Here is a 25,256-nt window from a genome sequence, read left to right on the forward strand (position 1 = left end):
GGCCCGAGGCCTCTTCAAGGGAGGGGGTGTGGGCGAGTAATCACCATTCACAGATACACAATAACAACACTCAATAAAAGATTGTCCAGTCTGTGTTTTTTCTTTTGAGAAGTACGTTTATTGCACAGACACTACTCAAAACCATGCAACAGTTTACAAATGTACACACGCCGATGGGAATACCTCTCGATGACATTGCGTAATCTTCATCGCATGGCTGAGAGCATTTAATACTGGCAATAAAGCGCGCAAACTTTGATCATGAGTTGCTGTCAGTCTCATCGTTTAAATAAAGCATTCAAGAGGAAATGTCTAAGCTTGACTGGGCTGCGTCCTCCTCATATGAATAACGCAATAGAACAGCAGCCCCTGAAGGGCATCTCACTGTGCAATTACACACTTTCACACACACCCGAAGAGTGTTTTCAGCATACACTTTAATCACATTCAGCATAAAACACTACATTTTTAACAAAGTCCCTAAAGAACATCATGTTTGTAAATACACCTGTGCAATTTCCACCTTTCTCACCACATGAACACTCACATTGTACGAAATCTGGCTGTGAGTTCTGCAACCATAACCTTTCGCACCCAGCCGAGGGAATACTTGAAAATACACTTTAAAACCTTGAGGTGTTATATCCTTTTTGAGCCCCACAAAACATAGGTGGGGACCCTGGTCCTTCTTCTGAGGGGAGGCTGCACTGCACCTCCCCCCACACTTAAGTACCATGTTGGTCATGTCTCCATCCTCCTGGAGCCACTGTGAGCTGAAAAGGAGGGATTTACATGTAGCCATACAGCAAGGCCCTGCAGTGCATTATGGGGCGCTGCTCACGCTTTGAATTGCATAATTGAACAGTGGCTCTCCCAGGGTCAGGGAGGGCCGTATCAGTGGTTAATAGTGCACTGGAAAAGTAGTCAAGTATTGCACTGGAGATGGCAGTGAAAGGTAGCACTGAAGACAACAGTGAAAGGTGGCACTTGAGAAAACAGTGAAAGGTAGCACTTGGGAAAACTGTGAAATGTAGCACTTGAGAAAACAGTGAAAGGTAGCACTTGAGAAAACAGTGAAAGGTAGCACTGAAGACAACAGTGAAAGGTAGCACTTGAGAAAAGTGAAAGGTAGCACTTAAGAAAACAGTGAAAGGTAGCACTTGAGAAAACAGTGAAAGGTAGCACTTGAGAAAACAGTGAAAGGTAGCACTGAAGACAACAGTGAAAGGTAGCACTTGAGAAAACAGTGAAAGGTAGCACTTGAGAAAAGTGAAAGGTAGCACTTAAGAAAACAGTGAAAGGCAGCACTTGAGAAAACCGTGAAAGGTAGCACTTGAGAAAACAGTGAAAGGTAGCACTTCAAAAAACAGTGCAAGGTAGCATTTGAGAAAGCAGTGAAAGGTAGCACTTGAGAAAACAGTGAAAGGTAGCACTTGGGAAAACAGTGAAAGGTAGCACTTGGGAAAACAGTGAAAGGTAGCAATTGAGAAAACAGTGAAAGGTAGCACTTGAGAAAGCAGTGAATGATAGCAATGGAGAAAGTAGTGAATTGTATCACTGGAAAAGCAGTTCATTGTTGCACTGATGGAAATAGTGAATAATTGCACTGTAGAAAGCATTAGCACTTGAGAAAGCAGTGAATGACAGCACTGGAGAAAACAGTGACAGGTAGCACTTGAAAAAACTGTGAAAGGTAGCATTTGAGAAAACCGTGAAAGGTAGTACTTGAAAAAACCGTGAAAGGTAGCACTTGAGAAAATACAGAAATGTAGCACTTGAGAAAACCGTGAAAGGTAGCACTTGAAAAAAACGTGAAAGGTAGCACTTGAGAAAATACAGAAAGGTAGCACTTGAGTAAACAGTGAAAGATAGCACTTGAGAAAACCGTGAAAGGTAGCACTTGAGAAAATACAGAAAGGTAGCGCTTGAGAAAACCGTGAAATGTAGCACTTGAGAAAACCATGAAAGGTAGCACTTGAAAAAACTGTGAAATGTAGCACTTGAGAAAATACAGAAAGGTAGCACTTGAGAAATCCGTGAAAGGTAACAATTTAGAAAGCAGTGACAGATAGCACCTGAGAAAACTGTGAAAGGTAGCCCTTGAGAAAGCAGTCAATGATAGCAATGGAGAAAGTAGTGAATTGTATCACTGGAAAAGCAGTTAATTGTTGCACTGGTGAAAATAGTGAATAGATGCACTGTAGAAAGCAGTAGCCCCTGAGAAAGCAGTGCATGAAAGCACAGAAGAAAACAGTGAAAGGTAGCACTTGAGAAAACAGTCGATGGTAGCAATGGAGAAAGTAGTGAATGATAGAACTGGAAAAGCAGTTAATTATTGCACTAGTGAAAACAGTGAATGATTGCACTGTGGAAAGCAGTAGCATTAGAGAAAGCTGTGAATGGTATCACTGAAGTAAACATTGAGTGGCAACACTGGAGAAAGAAAAAACAATGAATTCTAGCCCTGGAGAAGCATGTGTATGGTAGCACTGCAGAAAGCAGTATATGGCAGCACAGCAGAAAACAGTGAATGGTAGCACTGGAGAAGCATGTGATTAGTAACACTGCGGAAAGAAGTGTAGGTAGCCCTGCAGAAAACAGTGAATGGCAGTACTGCAGAAAGCAATGAATGGGATGACAAATGCCATAACTGTAAAAATTTGATTGAGAATGTATCCCATATGCTGTTTGTATGTCCCCTCTATATATGCCCTCGTAGCAAGTGGCTAAAACTAATATGTATCAATATGGGCACCCAGAGATACATTGAGGCGCTACGGATACTGGAGACTGATTGCTCACCTTGTTTAGCGATTGCTGTTGCCAAATTTTTAAGGTGGGCCTGGATTATACGCACACGCACTTTGAATTCCTTGGACACCAGTCAATGATTACTAAAGACTCTCAGTAAGATGATTGATTATGTTTTTGTATACATTAGTTTTAATCTATTCTTCTAGAATAACTGTTTTTTAACCTGCAAATGACAGCTATAAGATTTAATAACTTATTAACATTGTATTTTTACTTGGTTAGTATTTATAATGACTATGTCTAACGATGCAAGAGGGTGTATACTTTTGCTCTTATGACATGCTGTCGAAAAAGCTTTCTGAAATTGATGGTAGCACTGGAGAAGCATGTGATTAGTGGAAAGAAGTGTAGGTAGCACTAGAGAAGAATATGAATGGCAGCACTGCAGGAAGCAGTAAATGGTAGCACTGGAGAAGCATGTGAATGGTAGCACTGGAGAAGCATGTGAATGGTAGCACTGCAGGAAGCAGTGAATGGTAGCACTGGAGAAGCATGTGAATGGCAGCTCTGCAGGAAGCAGTGAATGGTAGCACAGCAGAAAGCAATGAATGGTAGCACTGCAGGAAGCAGTGAATGGTAGCACAGCAGAAAGCAATGAATGGTAGCACTGCAGGAAGCAGTGAATGGCAGCACAGCAGAAAGCAATGAATGGTAGCACCGGAAAAGCATGTGATTAGTAACACTGCGGAAAGCAGTGAATGGTAGCTTTGCAGAAACAAGTAAATAGCAGCACTGCAGAAAGCAGTAAATAGATAAATAAATGGCAGCACTGGAAAAGCAGTTAATTGTTGCTCTGTAGAAAACAGTGAATGGTAGCACTAGGGAAGCAGTGAATGGTAGCACTGCAGAAAGCAGTGAATGCTAGCACTAGGGAAGAATATGAATGGCAGCACTCAGGAAGCAGTGAATTGTAGCACTGCAGAAAACAGTGAATGGTAGCATGGCAGACAGCAGTGAATGGTAGCACTAGGGAAGCAGTGAATGGTAGCATGGCAGACAGCAGTGAATGGTAACACTGGAGAGGCATGTGAATAGTATCACTGCAGAAAGAGAAAGCAGTGAATGGTAGCACTTGAGACTCATGTAAATGATAGCCCTGAATAAATGAATGACTTAATATTAATCTTGAAAAGAGCAAACTTTGCCCAGAGGCATCAAGGCGCTGTGGAAGGGAGCAGCAGTCAAGGTACAGAGAGGGGTAACATCATTTAGCTGGTAAAGAGCCAGGTCTTCAAAGCCGTATGGAAGAGAGAGTGGGACTCTTGTCCGGAGATTGATAGAGGGAGAGAGTTCCAGAGCTTTGCAGCTGAAACACATAAAGCTCTCCCCCATCTGGCTCTCCTAAACCTAGGAACTACCAGCCACTTTTTACAGGCAGATCTTAACTGCTTAGTGGGAACATATCGTTGAAAGAGCCTTTTAATGCCTTCGGAGCCTAGGTTATCAAAAGCTTCATGAGCGAGGCAAAGGGCTTTAAATGAAATTCTCCAGCCTAAGGTAAGCCAATGCAGCTTGCGAACGGATGCCGAGACTGAGTGGAGTTTAGGAAGAGTCATCCCCAGCCTGACTGCTGCGTTCTGCACATGCTGCATTTTGTGGACGGATTCCTTAGGGATGTCCAGATATAGGGCATCACAGTAATCCAGCCTGGACAACACCAAGAAGACAACTGCCTGCTTTCAGGAGCAGAAGGAAAGAAATGGAGAGATCCTCCCGAGGACCTTAATGATTTCAAAACAGGTGGAAGCCGTTCTTTTGATCTTGGGGCAAAAGAGAGGGAATTGTCAACTATGACACCAAGATTTATTGCTATGGGACCTGGGCAGGGACATGAACCGAGCGTTTCAGGCCCCAAGGCGTGAGGCCATATATACTGTTGGCTTCCAAAGACCAAGACCTCTGTTTTATCACCATTGACTCTAAGGGAGTAATCTACCATCCAGGAGGCCCCTGCCTGAGGTGAGCAGTCAAATTATCGATTTTTAAATATCAACCGACACTAATATCGAGTTTTTAATATCGTGGGACAGAATATCGATGTCAAGAATATTGTTGACCAGATTATCAACCTTAAGGTCAATAATATCGATTTTTTTTATATCAAAGTTAGTAATATCGAAGTAAGTTATATCTTTAGCAAAAATATTGTTGTTAATAATATCAATATTCATATTAGTGTTATGTATTTTAGTATGTCTTTCATACATATTTAAAAAAAATTGTAATGTGTTTTTATTACTTTTAAATATATGTATTAAATGTTTAGTAATTTTTTCTGGGAAAAATTTGAATTTTAGTATCAGAGCAGTTGTGGGTTTATAGAAAAATAGGGTGGGAAGAAATGTAATTATAATTAATTAATTAATTAATATGTTTTTATTTATTGGTATTGATTATTAATTATTGATAATTAATTATTAATAGTTTATTAGGTGATTACTTCGGCATTATATTGATTACAATTAATTATCTGATTTATTTATTGTTATTGCAAATTGATGTATTGCTAATTATTTATTTATTGGTAATTAATTTGTATTCATTGTTTAATTGATAATTAAAATTATTTTTGTTAATTTTTATGTGTAGCGGGTTGTGGGTTTATAGGGGAATAGGGTGGGAAGTAATTTAATTATAATTGATGATTTTTTGTTATTGATAATTCAATTATTGTCAATTAATTATTAATTGGTAATTAATTTGTATTAATTGAATAATTTAGAATTATATTAATTATAATTAATGTATTACCATTTTTCATGTATTGTTATTGTTAATTCGTTTAGTGTTAATTCATTATTATTTGGTAAATCATTTTTATTAATTGATTAATTGACAATTACATTATTTGTTTTTTTATGTGTAGAGGGTTGTATGTTTATGGGGGAATACAGTGGGAAGTAATTTATTGTTATGTAAGTAAATATTAATTTAATTTTGTTGGTATTTTTTATGAATATTTTAGGTAATTAATTTTTAATATGTGATTTATTTTACAATAAATATTTAATTAATAAGTATGTGGTGCCGCTCGTAGCAGGTTTTTCCCCTTCACCTTTTCTGCTGCCTCGGGGAGATAGAAGTGGGACTCCAAGGACCAGGAGCCCCGAAATCATCACCAGCTCTGTGCCTCCAGCCGCCACCGCCTACATTACTGCTTGCGGCCCCCGCTTCGCGGGAGCCGCTCGTAGCAGGTTTTTGAGCTTCACAGTTTCTGCTGCCACGGGGAGAGAGAAGCGGGACTCCAAGGACCAGGAGCCCCGCATTCATCACCAGGTGTGTGCCTCCATCCGCCGCCTACATTACTGCGCATGCCCCCGCTTTGCGGGACGCGCGCGGGCGAAGCCTGGGCCAAGGGCAGGCCCGTTTGTGCCCGTTGGAGACCGGGGAAGGCCGGCCTGGGCCACCCCTCTGATGTCCTTCCCAGCATAAGATTTGGTTCCCTGCGAAGTAAGTGGCTACTCGATCTGGCTGAACAATAAAAGACCTCTTCGTAGAGAGGTCCAAAGCCAGATCTTATTTGTGAGAAGAGTGAGTTGGCTGGGATGTAGACGTAAAATTCTGTAGGAGACTGCATAGTTATTAATGTTAAGGACCCCAGAGAAGTGGGACATGTGCGTGTGGGCCCCACAAAATATTTAGGTTCCACCATCCAGGTTCCCAACTTAAGTTATTTTTACTCCTCACCAGATTACATGTCCAACTATGGTCAGCATGAATGGGATAGTGGTAGTTGTAGCGGACAACAGCCACCCGCGCAGCTCTGTAACAGATTTAGTGTACTGGATCTTGTGGATTGACTGACACCCACGCTTACATGTTTGGATGTAATGCCTAAACAAAGTCCAATCTCTTGGAGAGTAGGGGGTGGGGACTTAATCACTTATATCTCTCCCATTACCGAGCAGGGCGCGACAAATGACGGAATTCCACCAATGCCTAATACTGTGAGGGAGGCGGTGACCCCTACTGTCATAAATGTTCCTAACTGTGACAGGGGTGGTGTGGACCAATGTTTAAAGGAACTTGTGCTAGACACTGACGGAATTGGTACCCAGGGATTGGCTGATAAATATGAGGTAAACCATGGTTGTGCCAAACAACTGGCGACTGGTGGCTCTCGAATTCTATCTTGGAATATCGCTGGCCTCATGGCCAAAATGGACCAACCTGACTGGGGGGCCTTTATTGATTGTCATGAGACATGGGCTGTAGACCCCCAGTAAAGACTAGGGTTTGTGGCATATTGTGAAGCGGCCGTTAAGGGATCTAAGGGCAGACCATCGGGGGCGCTATGCATATGAGTGGCATTTCCCCTAGGATGCAAGATAAAGCGAGTAGATACGCACTCTCCAGACATTACGTGTATCCTCCTGATACATAGCAATCTCCCGGAATTAGCTATTATTAATGTTTACTCCAGGCCAGCCCAGTGTGGTGCGATTTCTCAGACGTTAGACTCTCTGGCAAATCTTCTTAGTACATTTGAGGGGGACACTCACCTCATAATTGGCAGGGGTTTCTACTGCCATTTCGAGCCCCTTAACGGTCTCACACAAGCTATAACCACTGATGAGGACACTGTATGGTTAATTCCTCCTTCCAACACTTCCCAACTAGGGAGTGGACACCTCTAGTTCTGCAGTTAACAACATTAACTCTAATTACTCTCTAAGGGCCTGCAACGGGCGGTTCCCTGGAGATAACCCGCGGCGCCCAACTTTTGAGACAGCTGGCCGAGCTTCAATAATTGATTATCTAATGCTCAGTGTGGAGATCTGGCATAATGTGGTTGACTTCTGCGTCGAAGTACGCTGTGAAAGTGACCACAATCCCTTGATCATTGTGCTGGATTTCCAGAGGGGGGCAGGATGTCTTGCTAGAGAAACCTTGCAGCAAAATAATTTGGTCATTGCCCAAGGAGGGAGACGGATTTGGCGGGCTAAAACTAAACAATCTCCAGGAATCATGTCAGACCTGTATAGAAGCATTATACCGCTGCTGGAGAAAGCTAGTCTTATAACGGATGTTAGACGGGGTCTAGGCCCTAATAGTGACCTAGGGAGAATCCACCTGGAAATTGTCCAGACTTTGGGAGAGTTCTTTTGTAAAAGCGGGCCCAATAATTATAAATCAGGCAGTGATAAAAAATCCTGGTATAACAGGGATTGTAGTGCAGCCAAAAAAGCTCTGTTGCTCTCTCTTAAGGGGGGCAACAATGACTGTATTAGGGAAGCTAGGGCTGTTTTCAGGAAAACAACTACAAAAGCTAAATCAGACTGGGAAGTAGACAAATGGCAGGCTATCAAGATTGCCCTAGACCAAAAGGGCAGTAGAACTTTTTGGAATCTGGTCCACTTGCGGAAAGCCGAGGGTAGGACCACTTTTGATCCAAATATGATTGAAGAATCTTGGCATCTATATTTTAAAGAATTATATTCAAGTCTGTGTACTGATTCAAGTAACAGTAAGGCCCCGTTATGTGATTTTAACTTAGAACCCTTACGGGATATACCCCCGTGTACAATGGGCGAGGTAGCACTAGCTCTAGCAAAGCTACAACCGAATAAAGCTCCATGACTGGACAAAATCCCGGGGGATTTGTTCAAAAATGAGAAGACAGTGTGGGCCTCATATCTATTGCTACTCTTTAATGCAATTCTCTATGGCCTTCCAACCCGCCTACTTGGGCAGGCGCTCAGATTGTCCCTATCTTTAAAAAAGAGTCCCCGATTGAGCCTGCGAATTATAGGCCAATCAGCCTTATAGACGTTACGCCGAAAATTTACGGGACGATATTATTAGGTAGGCTACAAGATTAGATGAAAGACCGAGAAGTATTAACCCCATTGCAAGCAGGATTCCGAGCTAAAATCTCAACTGTAGACCAATTGTTTAGGCTCCAGTTAATATACTGGAAGAACGTGGTCTTGGAAGGTGGGAGCTTGTATCTTACTTTCGTGGATCTGAAATCGGCGTTTGATATGGTGGACCTTGATCAGCCGTGGAGTATTCTGCTGGACATGGGAGTTCCGCCATATCGCTGTTTCCAACTTAAACGCCTCCATGAGGACACATTCGCAAGAGTAAGATACGCAAGAATGCCCAACTAGCAGCACCCTTCCCTGTTGTAAAGGGAGTAAGGCAAGGCTGTGTGCTAGCCCCGACCCTTTTTTCCTTATTTTTAAATGGTCTTATTGAAGATCTGCTTGCTGCAAAGGATGTGAAATCTCCTAGAATATCATTACGTACATTTCCCACACTAATGTTTGCGGATGACACCCTACTCCTCTCTAAATCACCAATGGGGATGCAGCGAGTGTTAAAGGAGTTTAACCAGTTCTGTAAAAAAAGGAACCTTGTAGTCAATATCAATAAAACAAAATATATGGGGGCATATTATCAAGGGGGTTTATCTCCGCTTTTTTGGCTTTAAAAGCCAAGAAAGTGGAGATAAAATTATCTCCCTATTACCTAGCTGTCGCTAACACCAGTTAGCGACAGCTAGTAGGAGATAGCGACCATCTTGGGCCCCACTTTGCATGTCAGTGATATTTATCACTAATGACATGCAAAGTGGGCGTGCCAAGATGTTAGCGACTGGAAACAGTCGCTAACATCGCTATCTCCTATTACCAACTTTTGGAGATATTCGCGCTAAGCACAAATATCTCCAAAAGCTAACACCTGCCCTGAGCAGTTCTTAGCCATGTTATCCATTGGGAGGTGGATAACATGACTAAGAGCATTAGCTCGGTAATGCCTGAATATCGCTGACTTTTCAGCGATATTCATGCATTACGGCCGATTTTTATCGCATTCGCGATAAACCTTGGTAATACCAAGGTTTATCTGCGATAAAAATTGCCGCAGCTAAGTGGTAAATTTTTGTCTCTAACCAAGCAATAGCGATAATTATCGCTATTGCTCAGTAATATGCCCCATGGTCTTCAATGCCAATTCCACCAATTGCCCGCACCCATTGATGGATGATAGGCCACTTGAGCAGGTTTGCATCTTTGATTACTTGGGCCTATCGCTAAATGATAAGACAGGGTGGGGCCCCCAAATTGATAAGGCCAACCTGAAATTAGTCCAGGCTATAGGGGGAATAATGAAAGTCCAGAAGACCTGTGTTTCAAGGGGTATAAGCCCACAGCTTGAGATTTATAAAGTACAAGCTAGGTCTGTTTCCCTATATGGGGCCGAGCTCTGGGGACATTGTCTATCTAATGCCCTGACACTTACTGAAAATAAGTTTATCAGACAAATCTTGGCTTTGCCAACAAGCACCCCCCTAGTACCGCTACGGATGGACCTGGATATCCTCCCAATGGTGGACCTAATCTCGACACGATTGCTGCTATATTGGCGACAGTTGTGGAGTACACCCGAGTTGAGACACTATAGGGAGAAATTAAAAGCAGTAATGTTACTATTGGGGGCTGTAGGCAGTATACCCTGGTTGTCTTTTGTCAGGGATTCTCTTCGTGCTATGGGTAGGGAGGATCTATGAATTACCCCTGAGGAATCGTGTGTAGCTACTTCTAAAAAGCAACTCACTAAAGCTGTGAAAGATTATAAATTGAGTAGCCTAATTCAGGCAGTTAAAGCCACCATCCTAACGAATGGGTTCTTGGATTTTAAGTCACATTATAGATTTGAGCAGGTGCTAGATTCAATACAGCCTCCCTTAGCAAGGAAGCTGCATCTGCAATTTATATACGGGTCGCTCCCGCTCTTTGCAGTAACTGATAAGTGGACGGGCGCTACTAAGTCCCTTTGCCCTGGATGCATGGTGGAGGAGGAAACAGTGATCCATGCAATGCTCTTTTGCCCGGCATATAAGCAGTCTAGGTCCAAATGGATCAATCAATTGTGTGGAAATCTGGGTATTAGGAACCATTGTGAATTTTTTAGGATCCTAAAATCTGACACAAACCCAGTTTATGTCGTGGCAGGTTCAAAATTTCTCCTTGCAATGTGGTTAAAACAAAGGTATTTGTTAAAGAATGGCACCTAACTATTTGTAGCTGTTTTTATTTTTAACGTAACCAGCTTAGCAGTATTATTTTGGAAGTTGTCTCTGTGTGAGAGACAGAGGGGCATATTATCAAGCCTGGGCGATAAAATTATCGCCTCTTTATCGGCTGGAAACTGCCAATAAAGTGGCGATAATGGGCTTGATAATATGCTCTATGGAATTCCAATCAAAGCTCATATTAGATGTGAAGGACATCTAAAATGAGCTTCGATTGGAATAGGAATAGTATTTTTTACCCCTATGCTATCCAACACTTTCCCTACTGTTGCACTCACTGGAGTTGGAATAGTAATTGTTACCCCTACGCTATCCAACACTTTCCCTACTGTTGCACTCCCTGGAGTGGGACTAGTAATTTTAACCCCTAGGCTATCCAACACTTTCCCTGCTGTTGCACTCCCTGGAGTGGGAATAGTAATTTTAACCCCTACACTATCCAACACTTCTCCTACTGTTGCACTCAGTGGAGTGGAAATAGTAATTTTTACCCTTACGCTATCCAACACTTTCCCTACTGTTGTACTCCCTGGAGTGGGAATAGAAATTGTTACCCCTACTCTATCCAACACTTTCCCCACTGTTGCACTCACTGGAGTGGGAATAGAAATTGTTACCCCTACTCTATCCAACACTTTCCCCACTGTTGCACTCACTGGGGTTTGAATAGTAATTTTTACACATACGCTATCCAGCATTTTCCCCACTGTTGCACTGTTCGGAGTTTGAATAGAAATTTTATTACCTCCGCTATCTAATACAGTTTGTATTATTTTAGTCAATGTAGTACATAATTAATATTTCAAAGAGTAACAATATGTTTAATTATTTTAATTTGTTATATATATTTGAATAATTTGTATTCATATTATTGTTTTATGTGTGTGATATATGTATAATTTATATGATATTTTTTTTTTACTAGTTATTGACATATTTATTCAAAATTATTAGTAAGTATACATTTGATGTATTATGGGGTCGATTCTGATTCGGTAAAATCCCTTTACAAATAGCCGTACGGAGCATATTTCCCGTACAAATCGTACCCGTAAACATCCCCGTACGCGTGATGAAGTATGATTCGGACCCAAAGTAGATCTCTGTATGAATCGTACGACTTGAAAAAAATGTACGAATCGTACTCGGAACATGCAGTGCGCAACGTCCGTACGGATCGAAGCAGCATTTTCCGACCCAGCAAGTACGATTCGTCTTGTCAACACTCCGTACGACTCTTTTTCTACGGGAACTCAAAACGTCCAGAAAAGCAGATTTTGACTCGAACTACGTATGAAACGGACCCCCCTAATACGCGAGTACACCCCATGACTGCAGGGGTATGGTGCGTACACACCCCTTGCATTATTGGCGTACGTTGCGTACAAACCCCATGCGTTATTGCGGTACGGTGCGTACACACCCCATGTATTATTGGGGTACTGTGCGTAGACACCCCTTGCATTATTGGGGTACAGTGGGTACACACCCCATGTATTACTGGGGTACGGTGCATATGTGATTGTGTGGCTCTCCGTACGAATCGCTCATATGCAACGTTTTCCGTGTGAATCGCATTCTCCATCCCCGGTTCAGATCGCACTTGTAGGGTCGTACAGCATGTTTACAATTCATACTGTTCACTGTGAGGGTCCGTGCCATACGGATTTTCCCTTGATTTTCGTACGGTTTGAACGTATATTTTTTAAACAAATCGTACTTCGCGATTCGGACGGATTTGTGCGAGTCGTATGGAAAGGGCTAGGATTCGATTCGGTCGTACAGATTGGTTTACCAAATCGGAATCGGACCCTATATGTGTATGTTTAAGATATTTTTACTTTATATATATCATGTGAGCAAGGCTCCCCGGAGCCGAAACGTCATGCGATGTGCCTGCTCGTAATAAATTGATCTGCACAAACTTGGACCGTGTCTGCGTCTTTCTGAGGTGTGGGAGGACGCCTCACCTTTTAGAAATCGGGCGTGGATTTCTTGGATATATATATATATATTCAATGAAAAAACCATAGGTTATAGACCATATATAGTTAGGAATTCGCATTTACAAAACCTTATTTTACTCGCATAAAACCATTGAAATTCCATATATAGTTAGTTGCGCTAACTATATATCGCGCACCCGCAATCCACTGCTGATGATGTCACATATTACATCATTCATGACATGGTCAGTGACATCACTGATGACATCACTGATGACATCTCAAATGACATCACTGATGACATCTCAAATGACATCACTGATGACATCACTGATGACATCTCATTTGACATTACTGATCACATCACTGATTTTATCATTCATGTGATAATACGATGAACCTCTTCAGACTCTAATATAACCTTAGATACAATCAGTGTAAACAGACACTCACAGACTGTCACTCATCCATGGAGTTACTCACACACCTAGTCAGTCATGCAAAGAATCAATCACACCTCCATTTCCTCAACTATACAGTTATGCAAACTTTACTTATTCAAACATATACTAACACATATTTACTCTCTTATACAATCCCTGATACAAGTTCACAATGATCCATACAGCCACTCACACATTCACTGGCTCTTATGCACAGTTATTTATATATGTCAACTCTCACATGTACTGTGTTTCACATATGTACTTACTTTGACATGTAGCACTGAGATATCCATTCACTCACCAATACACTCATGCACACAGTCAACTGCCCATACAGCTGTTTCCACATGCACTTTTGAAACCATACATCTAGTGAATCAACTGCTCACACATCTATGCACAGAGTCATACACCTCCCAGCCACCCACACACACACTCAGTCTCCCATACAAATACTAAGGTAACCAATCAATAACCCATATAGTTACTCATATAGCTACTTATCAACACATGCAACAGTTTACAGAACAACAGACATAATGATGCACAAATTAAGACAGTTTAGTCACTAACCCATGCACTCAGTGAGACACATTTAATCACTCACTCATACAGTCAGTCATGCACCTACTAAATCCTTCATCCAGACACTTATACATCCACTCATTCTTCAATATGTAAGACATATTTTAACTTCACAGAAACATACAGTCACTGGATGTTGTCATCAGTGATGTCATTTGAGATGTCATCAGTGATGTCATCAGTGATGTCACTGACCATGTCATGAATGATGTAATATGTGACATCATCAGCAGTGGATTGCGGGTGCGCGATATATAGTTAGCGCAACTAACTATATATGGAATTTCAATGGTTTTATGCGAGTAAAATAAGGTTTTGTAAATGCGAATTCCTAACTATATATGGTCTATAACCTATGGTTTTTTCATTGAATTTCAATGGTTTTTTAAATGCAAATTTCTAACTATATATGGTCTATAACCTATGGTTTTTTCAGTGAATTTCATTGGTTTTTTAAAAGCTAACATCTGTAGCTGTAAAATGTATTATTCTTTAAATCCCAAAATATATTTAGATGTTTATTGATAATTTTTTTTTTAATATTTTTTTTCTTCGCTTCTAGTTCGCGAACCGGGAAGCTTTCCGTTAGCTCATCTTGATGCCGCGATCTAGTCCGCGAACCGGTCAACGTTACGTTAGCGGAACAGTGACGCGCCGCGGAAGCGCGACGTATCACGTTATCGCGTAATGCGTCTAATGACGCGCCGCGTTAGCGCTCCCGGAAGTGCTCCGGACCGCGAACCGGAAGCGATCTGGGACGCGGCGCGCGCCGCGTAACGTAAGCGGAACAGGTCATGTGACTTGTTTATCAAACTTCTCATTGGTTCATTTCACTTTTGGTTTCCAAATGATGTATGACTAGGTCATGTGACCTAAAAATAACACTTTTCATTGGCTCAGAACTTTTGTTTTCCCCAAATCAAGTAAACCCCTCCTTATTTCCTCACTCTGACTTTCATCTTGGTGAGAGAAAGACCATTTATCTGAAGATCCACAATGGCTTCCATTGTTGCTGCAGCTGGTGCACCCCCACCACCACCTCCACCTCCCCATAAGAAGAGAGGACCACCCAGTCAAATTATGACTAACAGAGAGGAGGAAGATGAGGAAGAAGAAGAAGAGGAGAGAGAGGGACAACAATTTGTTGATGAGTTGCCCCGGGTTTCTAAACGAAAAACCAGTTTCATCTGGCAGTTTTTCACCATCCCTCCTGGAACCAAGAAAGTGAATGCAAAATATGCCACCTGCCTCATCTGTGACCACAGATTGTCGAGAGGCACAGAAAAGAAGTACAGTATGGGGAACTATACAATGCACCGTCACATGAGCAGGTGGCATCCCTTGAACTACAGCCGGGCTGAGTTAAGGGATCTTGTAGACAATCCGACGGCAACTCCTGTGGCAAGATCTACATCCACATTGTCTTTGACGGGAAGAGAGGCACAAGAGACTGTGCCAAACATCCAACGTAACTTCCAGCACATGAAGGTGTCTTGTATTTACTGTGGTGCTATGCTGTCATATGGCAACATGAGTGTCAACCTCATGAACATTGCATATGAAAATCATAAGTGCCCTAATGCACCCAAAAAGTAATTTTCTTTTTTTTTGCTCCAGTTGAGCCGTTTTGAAAGCCTGTTTTTTGTTGTCTCCCCTCCTTAAAAAACACAAAAAAAACATAAAACAGTTCTAAAAATACAAAAAAATCAAAAAATGTTCAAAAAATTACAAAAAAAACATAAAACAACAAAAACAAAAAAAAACAGTTCTTTTCAGAACTACCTCCCCTTTCAAACAAAATTGCTAGAATGTTTATCACTCTGGCAAGCTCTATTTCTTTTGGTTCGCTTCAAGTTCGCTGACCGGTTCGCGAACTTTAAGCGAACTAAAAAAAATATTTTTTAAAAAAAAAAGAAGAGTTAGTATAAGGGAAGTAAACAGAGAATAATGTAAAAAGAAAGACAGCTAGAGAGAGTAAATGAGAGATACTGTCAATGACATCATCAGCAGTGCATTGCGGGTAAAAAGAGTGGAAAACATTTACCTTATAATTCTTGTTACCTTTTTTAAATATTTTTTCATACTTTCAATCTGTAAAACAAAGAACAAACATTTCAAAAAATATTAAAACATGTATTTAAAAATTAGAAAAGACAAGGGAAAAGGTTCAAAAACAAACAGTTTTTCAACAACTTTGACATTTACAGAAGTCTCTGCTTCTCTACGTTCCCTACACAATCCTAAAGATATATATTCGAAAGAAACTGTATCTTGATATTGCTGAACTGAGGCCTATTTTGAAACATGATGTTTTTCTTGCACTGCTAATGTCTCACAATAGTGATGCAATAGCAGCGCAAAAAAGATGTAAAGTCATAATAAAATTGTGTCTAACATTGTAAATGATTGTTTTAGGATGCAAATAAGATGTGTGCTTTCAAGAGCTTTCTTTGAGGTGAGGCCTCTTTTTTTTATAAAAAAAAAACACTACCCAGAAGTACAGCACTCTAAGCATTAAAATTGATATTTACAGAACTCACCTTACCCATATGTACCACACATTTCTAAATGTATATCATAAGGACAAAAAGCATAACATTAATTATACATGTTAAATGGTTTATTTTTGCTGTTCTCAGAATGTATCAAATTTCACTTAAATCAGTGACTTGAAGGTATTCATCATGTAACAGCGGGGAAAAAAAAACACAATCAAAATGACTGTGTTTAAAAAACCCATACAACCTAAGAAATCTGATTTCAAAACTTCTTAAAATTAACTTACTTTCAATGACGTCGAAGGATCTCCTATAAACAGCATCCACTCTGTTGTGCTTTAAATATTTTCAGCCCGCCACTTTCTGAAAGAAAACCTCCATCGATACGTGAAATATGTTACATAGAAAAAAAACTTCTCTCATTATATCACATGTTTCCACTAGGCCAAATCATGTTGCCGCGATTCGCAAATCTTGTAATTCTTCCAATCAAATCCCGACATTTTCTATTTTCGCAACTTTCAAAAATAAAATATTTGAGATTATTTTCACAATCCTGGACTACTAATATCTTACTCTTCTTTGTCAGTCATGTTCTCCTTTTCCTATGACACTGATACTGCTTACTATGAAGCAGACTTACTTGCATTAGGTTTATATAGTTGAATTTTTAATCGAGACAGCATTGCAGACTTACATTCCCTCTACTTAAAATTTTGGTTTTAAAAACACCAGGTAAGAATTTTTAAGGTCAAACGGCAATTTTTTTTTGAACGTTACAACAGAATCATTACAGAATGACCAGCCGTTTCCAGACTTTAAGTAAGCTGTATAATGTCCTGATGTTGTTGATGGACCATCGTGATAGATAATTGCTACAGTAACAAAAGTCCTCCCTGATATTGACAGCTGAGAAGCCACAAAATTTTTTATTAAAGTTGACAATTTTGTTCCATCAGGCCTACATCGTTGCATCATTAAAATGACATACTGGCCATATCTACGTATAAATAATGTTGACATCATATCACATTTACATTGGCTACACTCCATGTTGTGATCCGCTGCATTTACTAGCTTATTAAAGGAGACTGATTTACTGTCTGGCAAAGTTAAATATATAAATCTTTCTGAGTCTACACTAGTAGTACTTGATACCATACAGTTCTCGCAGTCATGCTGCCATTGATAAGAAAGCCCAAACAGGTGATCTACATCTACACCCTCAACTTGCAATATATCAAGCATATACATTAAAAACTCCTGACAATCTTGCTGATTATTTTCAGAGAAGTCTGTTTGACCTGAACATTCATCTAACAGATAACGAACTTCAGACACACTTTCTACTTTTGTTCGATCACTGCTACATTTCTCGAAAACAGAATTCAACAAACAGCATAAAATTTGTTCAGAATTCAACAGAATCTGTTCTTTTAAACTCTCTAGTGAAAAGAGAACATTAACCACTACATTTGCATAGCAGTTGACACCAGAACTGTTTTCAAATTGAAAACCGACAACATCTTCAACAGAATCCACTTTCTTTCTGCTAACAATTTTCGGTTCATTGACTTTTAGTCTTTTTGCAACAACCTCCCTACTATTACTGCTATTTCTACGTTTGCGGCCTACCACACGTTTCTCAAACAAAGGATATTGAGGCAAATGTGGCGCATACTCTCTTCTTAACCTATTGTATTCCTTAACACAATCTAGATCCGCACAAATGTTTGTGACATCACAGTCAATCAAGTACAATCCCGATAAAGTTCTAACTCGTGACAATGCCACATATGCCATACCCTCCTTGAACACAGAACTGCCAATATTCACCAATGCACAGTCTACACTTAAACCTTGCGATTTATGGATTGTCACCGCATATGCCAAGCAAACAGGAAACTGTTTACGGCGAACATATAAATCTTTAACAAGCAAAAACCTAGCAGAACAACGACCAATTTGCTGTACTTCCTCAATGCCATCAAATTTAATTTTTAAAAATTCTATTCCATCTCTATTTCTGTATTTCTCAAAATCAACAACATTACCCATTGATCCATTTACCAGACCTCTTTCTACATGTAAATTCCTTCTCAAAATAATTCGGCAATTTAAACACACATTCAAAGTCTTTTCAAAACCCGCTGTTTTAGATATAGTCTTCTCTAATGAATCCAATTTTGATTTCAAATTGTCTGACAAAATAATTGTTGATCCCATATGCTCTAATTTGTCGATAGCTTCAAGTTTCACAATCTCTTGCTTTTCTAAATTCAACATTTTGTTGTTGAAGATGGCACATTCTGCAAGAGTTGGCATGAGACATATCCCGGATTTCTTCTCAGTAATTTTCTGAAAAATATTCTCAGGCACAATATCTTGTTTGGGATACAAATTTGACAGTAACCGTGCATTTAAAGCTTCTTTCCCATGCTCGGTCACTTTTCCAATTCTAATATCTTGTAGAATATTCTTGTAATCTTCATCCTTTGCCTGACGCATATTTTGATGCAGTTCTGCATAATTGAAGTTTAACCATATATTGACGTTGCCAATGCTCCCTAGGCACTTCCTGGTATCTTCATGCGTGAGTATTTTGAACACAGGTTGACCTTTTACTGGTGTCAGCTGTAGAAGATCTCCGAAAACAATAATGTGTTTCCCACCAAATAAGACATCATATTCAGTTTTAAGTACTTCTTGCATTCTCAAATGCACAAAGGCAAGCATGACATTGGAAACCATGCTTACTTCGTCAATGATAAGTAGTTTCATTTTCCTCAAAACTCTTGAAACTTCACAGCAAGCATCTCCAGATAACTTGTTGTATTGTAATTTGTTGTCATGCTCCACCGGCAGCATCAATAGACGATGCAAAGTAATACCTTTAATATTATGTGCTGCCAGTCCAGTAGGAGCGGTGACAACACAAGACAGCGATGACTCAGTCCTTTCCTGCAAATAACAAGAGATTGCTTTAATGAGGAAACTTTTTCCAGTTCCCGCTTCTCCACTCACGTACAGTCGGACAGGCTTCAACGACGTACACGAGCACTCTTTCTTCTCATGACTTAATCCGTGCTCAATTTCCTTGGTAACTTCATCATATATTTTCCTCTGCTCAACGTTGAGTTGTTTTTCCAAGTCTTGTAAGTTAACTGAATCCTCCTGAGCATGTGCCATGGCTCTTTCTACTTCATTCATAGCAGTGGCAGCTTCATTTTCGATAATAGGTCCTCCAAGTGGATCTTGACTCAATGAAACAGAACTCTGACTGTCCTGAGAACTGTCTCTGGCAATCTCGGCTGCAATCGTTGCTTCCTGCTCAATTTCCAAAGTTAGCATTTCTTGATATTTAGAAAAAGCAGGACATTCTATGGACTCCTTGGCTGCATTGAAAGAGTCTTCGTAACAGAGGAAATCTCCAAGCAGTTCCTCTTCTGCACGCCAAGGCTTGAAAAGTTGCAAAAGTGCTAAATAGAAAAACTCCTTTTTTTCTGGAGATTCGCCACTTAATTTTCGATGGTTTACTAATTGGCATTTTCTTTGCTTGACCAGGCATCCCTCACTTCCAATTACAGCATACACTCCTTTCTCAATATCTTCTTTGATGTTCCTCTTGAATATATAATTTTGGAGAACCTCATATAGACAAATATTCTCAAGGTGACTGCTTCGATTTGGATAATATGTATCCAACATGTTGGTCTTCAAAATGTCGGTACTGTTTGGTTCCTTTTCTGCCAAATACTCAATTTCCCGAACAGGTTTAAGAACTCGATTTCGCGTTGCAGCAAGACCAAGACTCGCCCAAACGAGACTCCTGGATTTGGCATAGAGACTTGCTGAAGACAATCGATCAGAACATTCGTAAGCTCCGATTTCTCGATGCGACAACATCTTCAGACTGAAACTGTACAACTTCTTGCTGAGGCTCTTTTCATGGGAAATGTCCTCCCACATATCCTTCAGTTCGGTCTTTTCTTTTTTGGTGATGTAAGATGTCACATACCGAGCCACAGCCATACAGTTGTCAGCCACAAACTGTATATCCATGTTGGCATTCCACATGGACAAAATCACTGGGTTGTAGTCATTGATGTACTTGGACTCTTCGTTCCTTTTCAAATTGTATGTATTCTTGGGTGATTTCCTCGTCACATTATGTCGCAGCGAAGACATCAAACTGTTCACTCTTCCTTTAGAAATCACCGGTCGTGGAAAGTTGAAACGACATTTGGTGTAGAACTTGTCCTTGTTTCTGAATTTACGACGACAGTACTTTCCACAACGATGGCTTTGGAAACGTAGAACTTGTTCTCTTAGACTTTTCTTCTCCGTTGCGTTTGGAACAGCACACGTAGAATACTGTTCGATGAAATTCATCACTAAGTCATCCGGATCTGTTCCAAATTTAGGTGCATCCTTGATCCACAGCAACATATGTATATGAGGGGCACCTCTTGCTTGGTACTCCTTTCTCCAGAAGAAATCCAACACCTCTCCAAGAGGTGGATTCTTTTTATTTGTGATGAAAGACATCATAGCTTCAAATCTATGATTGAAGTACCTGCATACATTCACAGGATCCAAAGAACACAGTTCTCCAGGTGTCTTGAATTCAATGTTTTCAATATTTCCATTTGCCTCTCGTAGAAATTCAAGTAAGTCATCCCAGCCATACTCGGCACAGCTCAGAGTGAGGAACCATGTCGGAGTTCCTAAGTTCCTCAGCATACATTTTAAGTCACCATGACGACGGTACCAGTACTCATTAGTACCACGCTGACACGCCATGAGATTAATTAAGTGAGAATCCAAAATACTGTCTTGGACATTGACTTTATGCATAAAGTCACTTGCCGAGATGTTTCGCATCTGTATACCACTTTTTAAGATGTGGTTCACTGCATATGACAGTCCAGACAGATCGCTTTCAAACAGGAGATGAAACAAATAGGGAATGCATTGCCGAAACCTAGGATCTTCTGCATACAATCGTAAAGTCCGGTATTCAGACGCAGGAATTTCACGAGGTCGCTCATCATATCTTCCTCCTTGACCTGTGGGAAATAGCTGTGGGAAACACCGAGCTTCCAAACTTTCCTCCCAAACACTAATGGGACTCCCTTTGGCTTGTTTCATTTGAAACAACTCAATAGCATTCCCCATCACTTCCTTGGAATGCAAAGGATGAACACTATAATGTTCATATATTTCTTCACTTTTAGAGGCCTCTACTTTCTCAATTTGGCCAGCACACAAATCGCTATCCTCTTCATCACTTACTTCCTCTTCTGCAACATATACATTCTTATAGTACTTATTATTTTTCTTCAAATACACTGTTGCCTTTTTGACTTTCCTAACATCCACTAAATCTTGCCATATTTTCTTATTCTTTGTCGGAACCCCATTAACCAAGATAACCAGAGGTTCCTCTTCCACTTTTTCTATTCCAATTGTGTTAATGTTTTTGTTCAAATCTAGAGGCAAATAAACAACTCTTCCCTTTAATCCTCTCTGTAAATCTGCTGGAGGCAATTTCCCTGTCTTTGGCTCCATTCTTACAATAGCCTGAAAGGGATGGATACTTTGAATCAAAATAGATTCATAAGTATTTAAATCCTTCAATTCAGAAGGAATCTCAACCAATTCCAGATTATTATGAACTGCCCTAGCAGGCATCTGGTTTTGGTTTAATTTATTACAACAATAAGTACACACACGTTGATCCGATCCCAAATCAAAATAATTTTCTACCATCAAGTATGTGGCTAAATCCTTCCATTCACTATTATTTTCCCTTTCACTTTTTGCATATAAATCCACTACCTTAGTCTGATTCTTATAATAAGTGCGTCGACAACATACACAAGTGAAATTAGGCCTCTCACTTGATTTCATCTGAAACGTGGCAATTTCCTTCTGAAAATTATCTGTACTGGAAACCTGTACATTATCTTCCACATTACCCTCTACTTCAGGGTCAATTTGAACATTCTCATCTTTACTACCAAAGTAACAAAACTCAATTTCTTCACAAAGATTCTTCACATCTATTTCAGAACCATGCAAAAGAGCAGCACATAACTGTTTAAGCATAATTGCTGGACTCTTAGCATAATACAACATTCTCACTAATTTTCTCACTTTATTATGATGCACTGCTAGCATCCTGAAATGATGAAAAACACTCTGGCATACTCTCCTGGAAAGACAAGCCAGTGAATGACCACGCAAACCTGTCATTTGTCTCACTCTGCAAGGATCTAAATCTTGCAACAACTTCATTTTCTGCTTCAAACTTTTCTTATTAAATGTCCGTATAAAATCACATAGCAAATTGATGGAAACCTGTCGCACACTGCAAATAGAACTACACTTCCAAATGTACACAGGACCCTTAGGACGTCTTCCTAAAACCTCATCACTTAGCGCCTCTTCTGTCTCTGTTGTCACAAGTAGTTCTTTTTCAACTGGACAACCATCCTTCACTTCATAAGCTCGACCACTGATGTCAACTGCATGCACCAAATCATTATCCTGAAAATAAGTCTCCTCATTAAAAAATGCCTCAGAACTTGAACTATGCATCCATTCTCCAGAAAAAACTTCACAAAAGTTAGTACGATTTACTACTCTCTTCCATCTACTTTTTGTTTTGAAATCAGAAATTACCTTGCTTAGTTTCCTAATTCTATTGATTACCAAAATAAACAACTTTCGCTTGATTTCAAAAGCATGATCAATAATTTTCTCTACATTTTTCTTCTTCCTATAAAATGCCGCTTTCTGTTGGCCTTTCTTTTTAATATTTTTCAATAAATTAACTAATATCCTATTACGGAACATTCGTTGTCGAATGTCCCTAAACTGTTGTTTCCTTCTACTATCATGCACAGAGTTATCTCTTCCTCTACCAGTAACATTTGTGATGGGTCTCTCCTTTCCATTTAAATTACTTCTCTTTTTGTTAAGAGACACATTTTTTTGAGCAAAATTTTTTTTACTACAAATATTTCTTAAGAATGATTTCGTGCTCTTACCCGGACCTTTCTTGGTGTTTTGACAAGTATTTGGGGAAGAGGACTGCTGCAATAAAACATCATCCTGCTGTCTTTGACGTTTTCTAGCCTTTCGTATTCGACTTCTGGAAGGCATTTTCCAAACTATGAAAGAATCTGCAGTTGAATCTGTGAAAAAATATAATATAAAATGTTATTAACCACTATTACCAAACAGTAAATAAATAACAGTCATCTAAAACTTAATGCTGTACTAATTATTTAACATAGCAAATATTTTCCACCAGCACTGCATCACAAAAATGACACTCAATGGTACAAAACAGGCATACAACACTCATAAATCACTCCCTAATATTTTAAATCATTAATTCAGGATGACGATAAGATGTAGCCTATCTAAAGGTTTGTTTAGGCCCAGATCTTTGGACTGGGGTGAATGTGTGTCATTGATCCACATTCAGTCCATCACCTGTTTTGTTTATTTGAGGTGAGGCCAACACATGGTTGCAGATAAGATTTTCACTGAAAAAAAACCAAGGTAAAAAAACATGTGAAGGCCTACCAATGAAGTAAATCATTAAATGAAAACCAATACATTTCTGGAAATATGCACTACTAGTGCTTCATAAGATGTTTTGGATCATATTTATAAGTTATTTGAGTATCTAGTATGCTATTTTACATTCTTCATGGTGCAAATTTATTGTAAATACGCTCCCACCTGCGGTTGGCAAATTTAGATTTTGATTATGGGAGTTAGATAGGCATGTTAATAATTTCCCAAAAATGGTATATAACCCCAAACAACCTTTGAAGCAAATGCTCTTAGCCATGTTATCCACCTCCCATTGGATAACATGGCTAAGAAATGCTTGCAAATGTGATAAAAAAAGGCCTGCAATGCATGAATAACGCAGAAAAATCAGCGATATTCATGCATTTTCCAACAAATGCTCTTAGCCATGTTATCCACTTCCTATTAAATAACATGGCTAAGAACTGCTCAGGGCCCCATGAGGAACGCTTTCCATTTAAAAAGGGAAAAATAACATCAAAGACACTAAAATGCCTTCTAAATATGAACCCAAACAACCTATGAAGCAATGAGAAAAAAACGGCCACAATGCATGAATATAGCAGAAAAATCAGCGATATTCATGCATTTTCCAGCAAATGCTCTTAGCCATGTTATCCACTTCCTATTAAATAACATGGCTAAGAACTGCTCAGGGCCCCATGAGGAACGCTTTCCATTTAAAAAGGGAAAAATAACATCAAAGACACTAAAATACCTTCTAAATATGAACCCAAACAACCTATGAAGCAATGTGAAAAAAACGGCCACAATGCATGAATATAGCAGAAAAATCAGCGATATTCATGCATTTTCCAGCAAATGCTCTTAGCCATGTTATCCACTTCCAATTAAATAACATGGCTAAGAACTGCTCAGGGCCCCATGAGGAACGCTTTCCATTTAAAAAGGGAAAAATAACATCAAAGACACTAAAATACCTTCTAAATATGAACCCAAACAACCTATGAAGCAATGTGAAAAAAACGGCCACAATGCATGAATATAGCAGAAAAATCAGCGATATTCATGCATTTTCCAGCAAATGCTCTTAGCCATGTTATCCACTTCCAATTAAATAACATGGCTAAGAACTGCTCAGGGCACCATGAGGAACGCTTTCCATTTAAAAAGGGAAAAATAACATCAAAGACACTAAAATGCCTTCTAAATATGAACCCAAACAACCTATGAAGCAATGTGAAAAAAAACTGCCGCAATGCATGAATATAGCAGAAAAATCAGCGATATTCATGCATTTTCCAACAAATGCTCTTAGCCATGTTATCCACTTCCTATTAAATAACATGGCTAA

This window comes from Lissotriton vulgaris, chromosome 4_1, assembly GCF_964263255.1.
Source record: "Lissotriton vulgaris chromosome 4_1, aLisVul1.2, whole genome shotgun sequence".
Taxonomy (NCBI): domain Eukaryota; kingdom Metazoa; phylum Chordata; class Amphibia; order Caudata; family Salamandridae; genus Lissotriton; species Lissotriton vulgaris.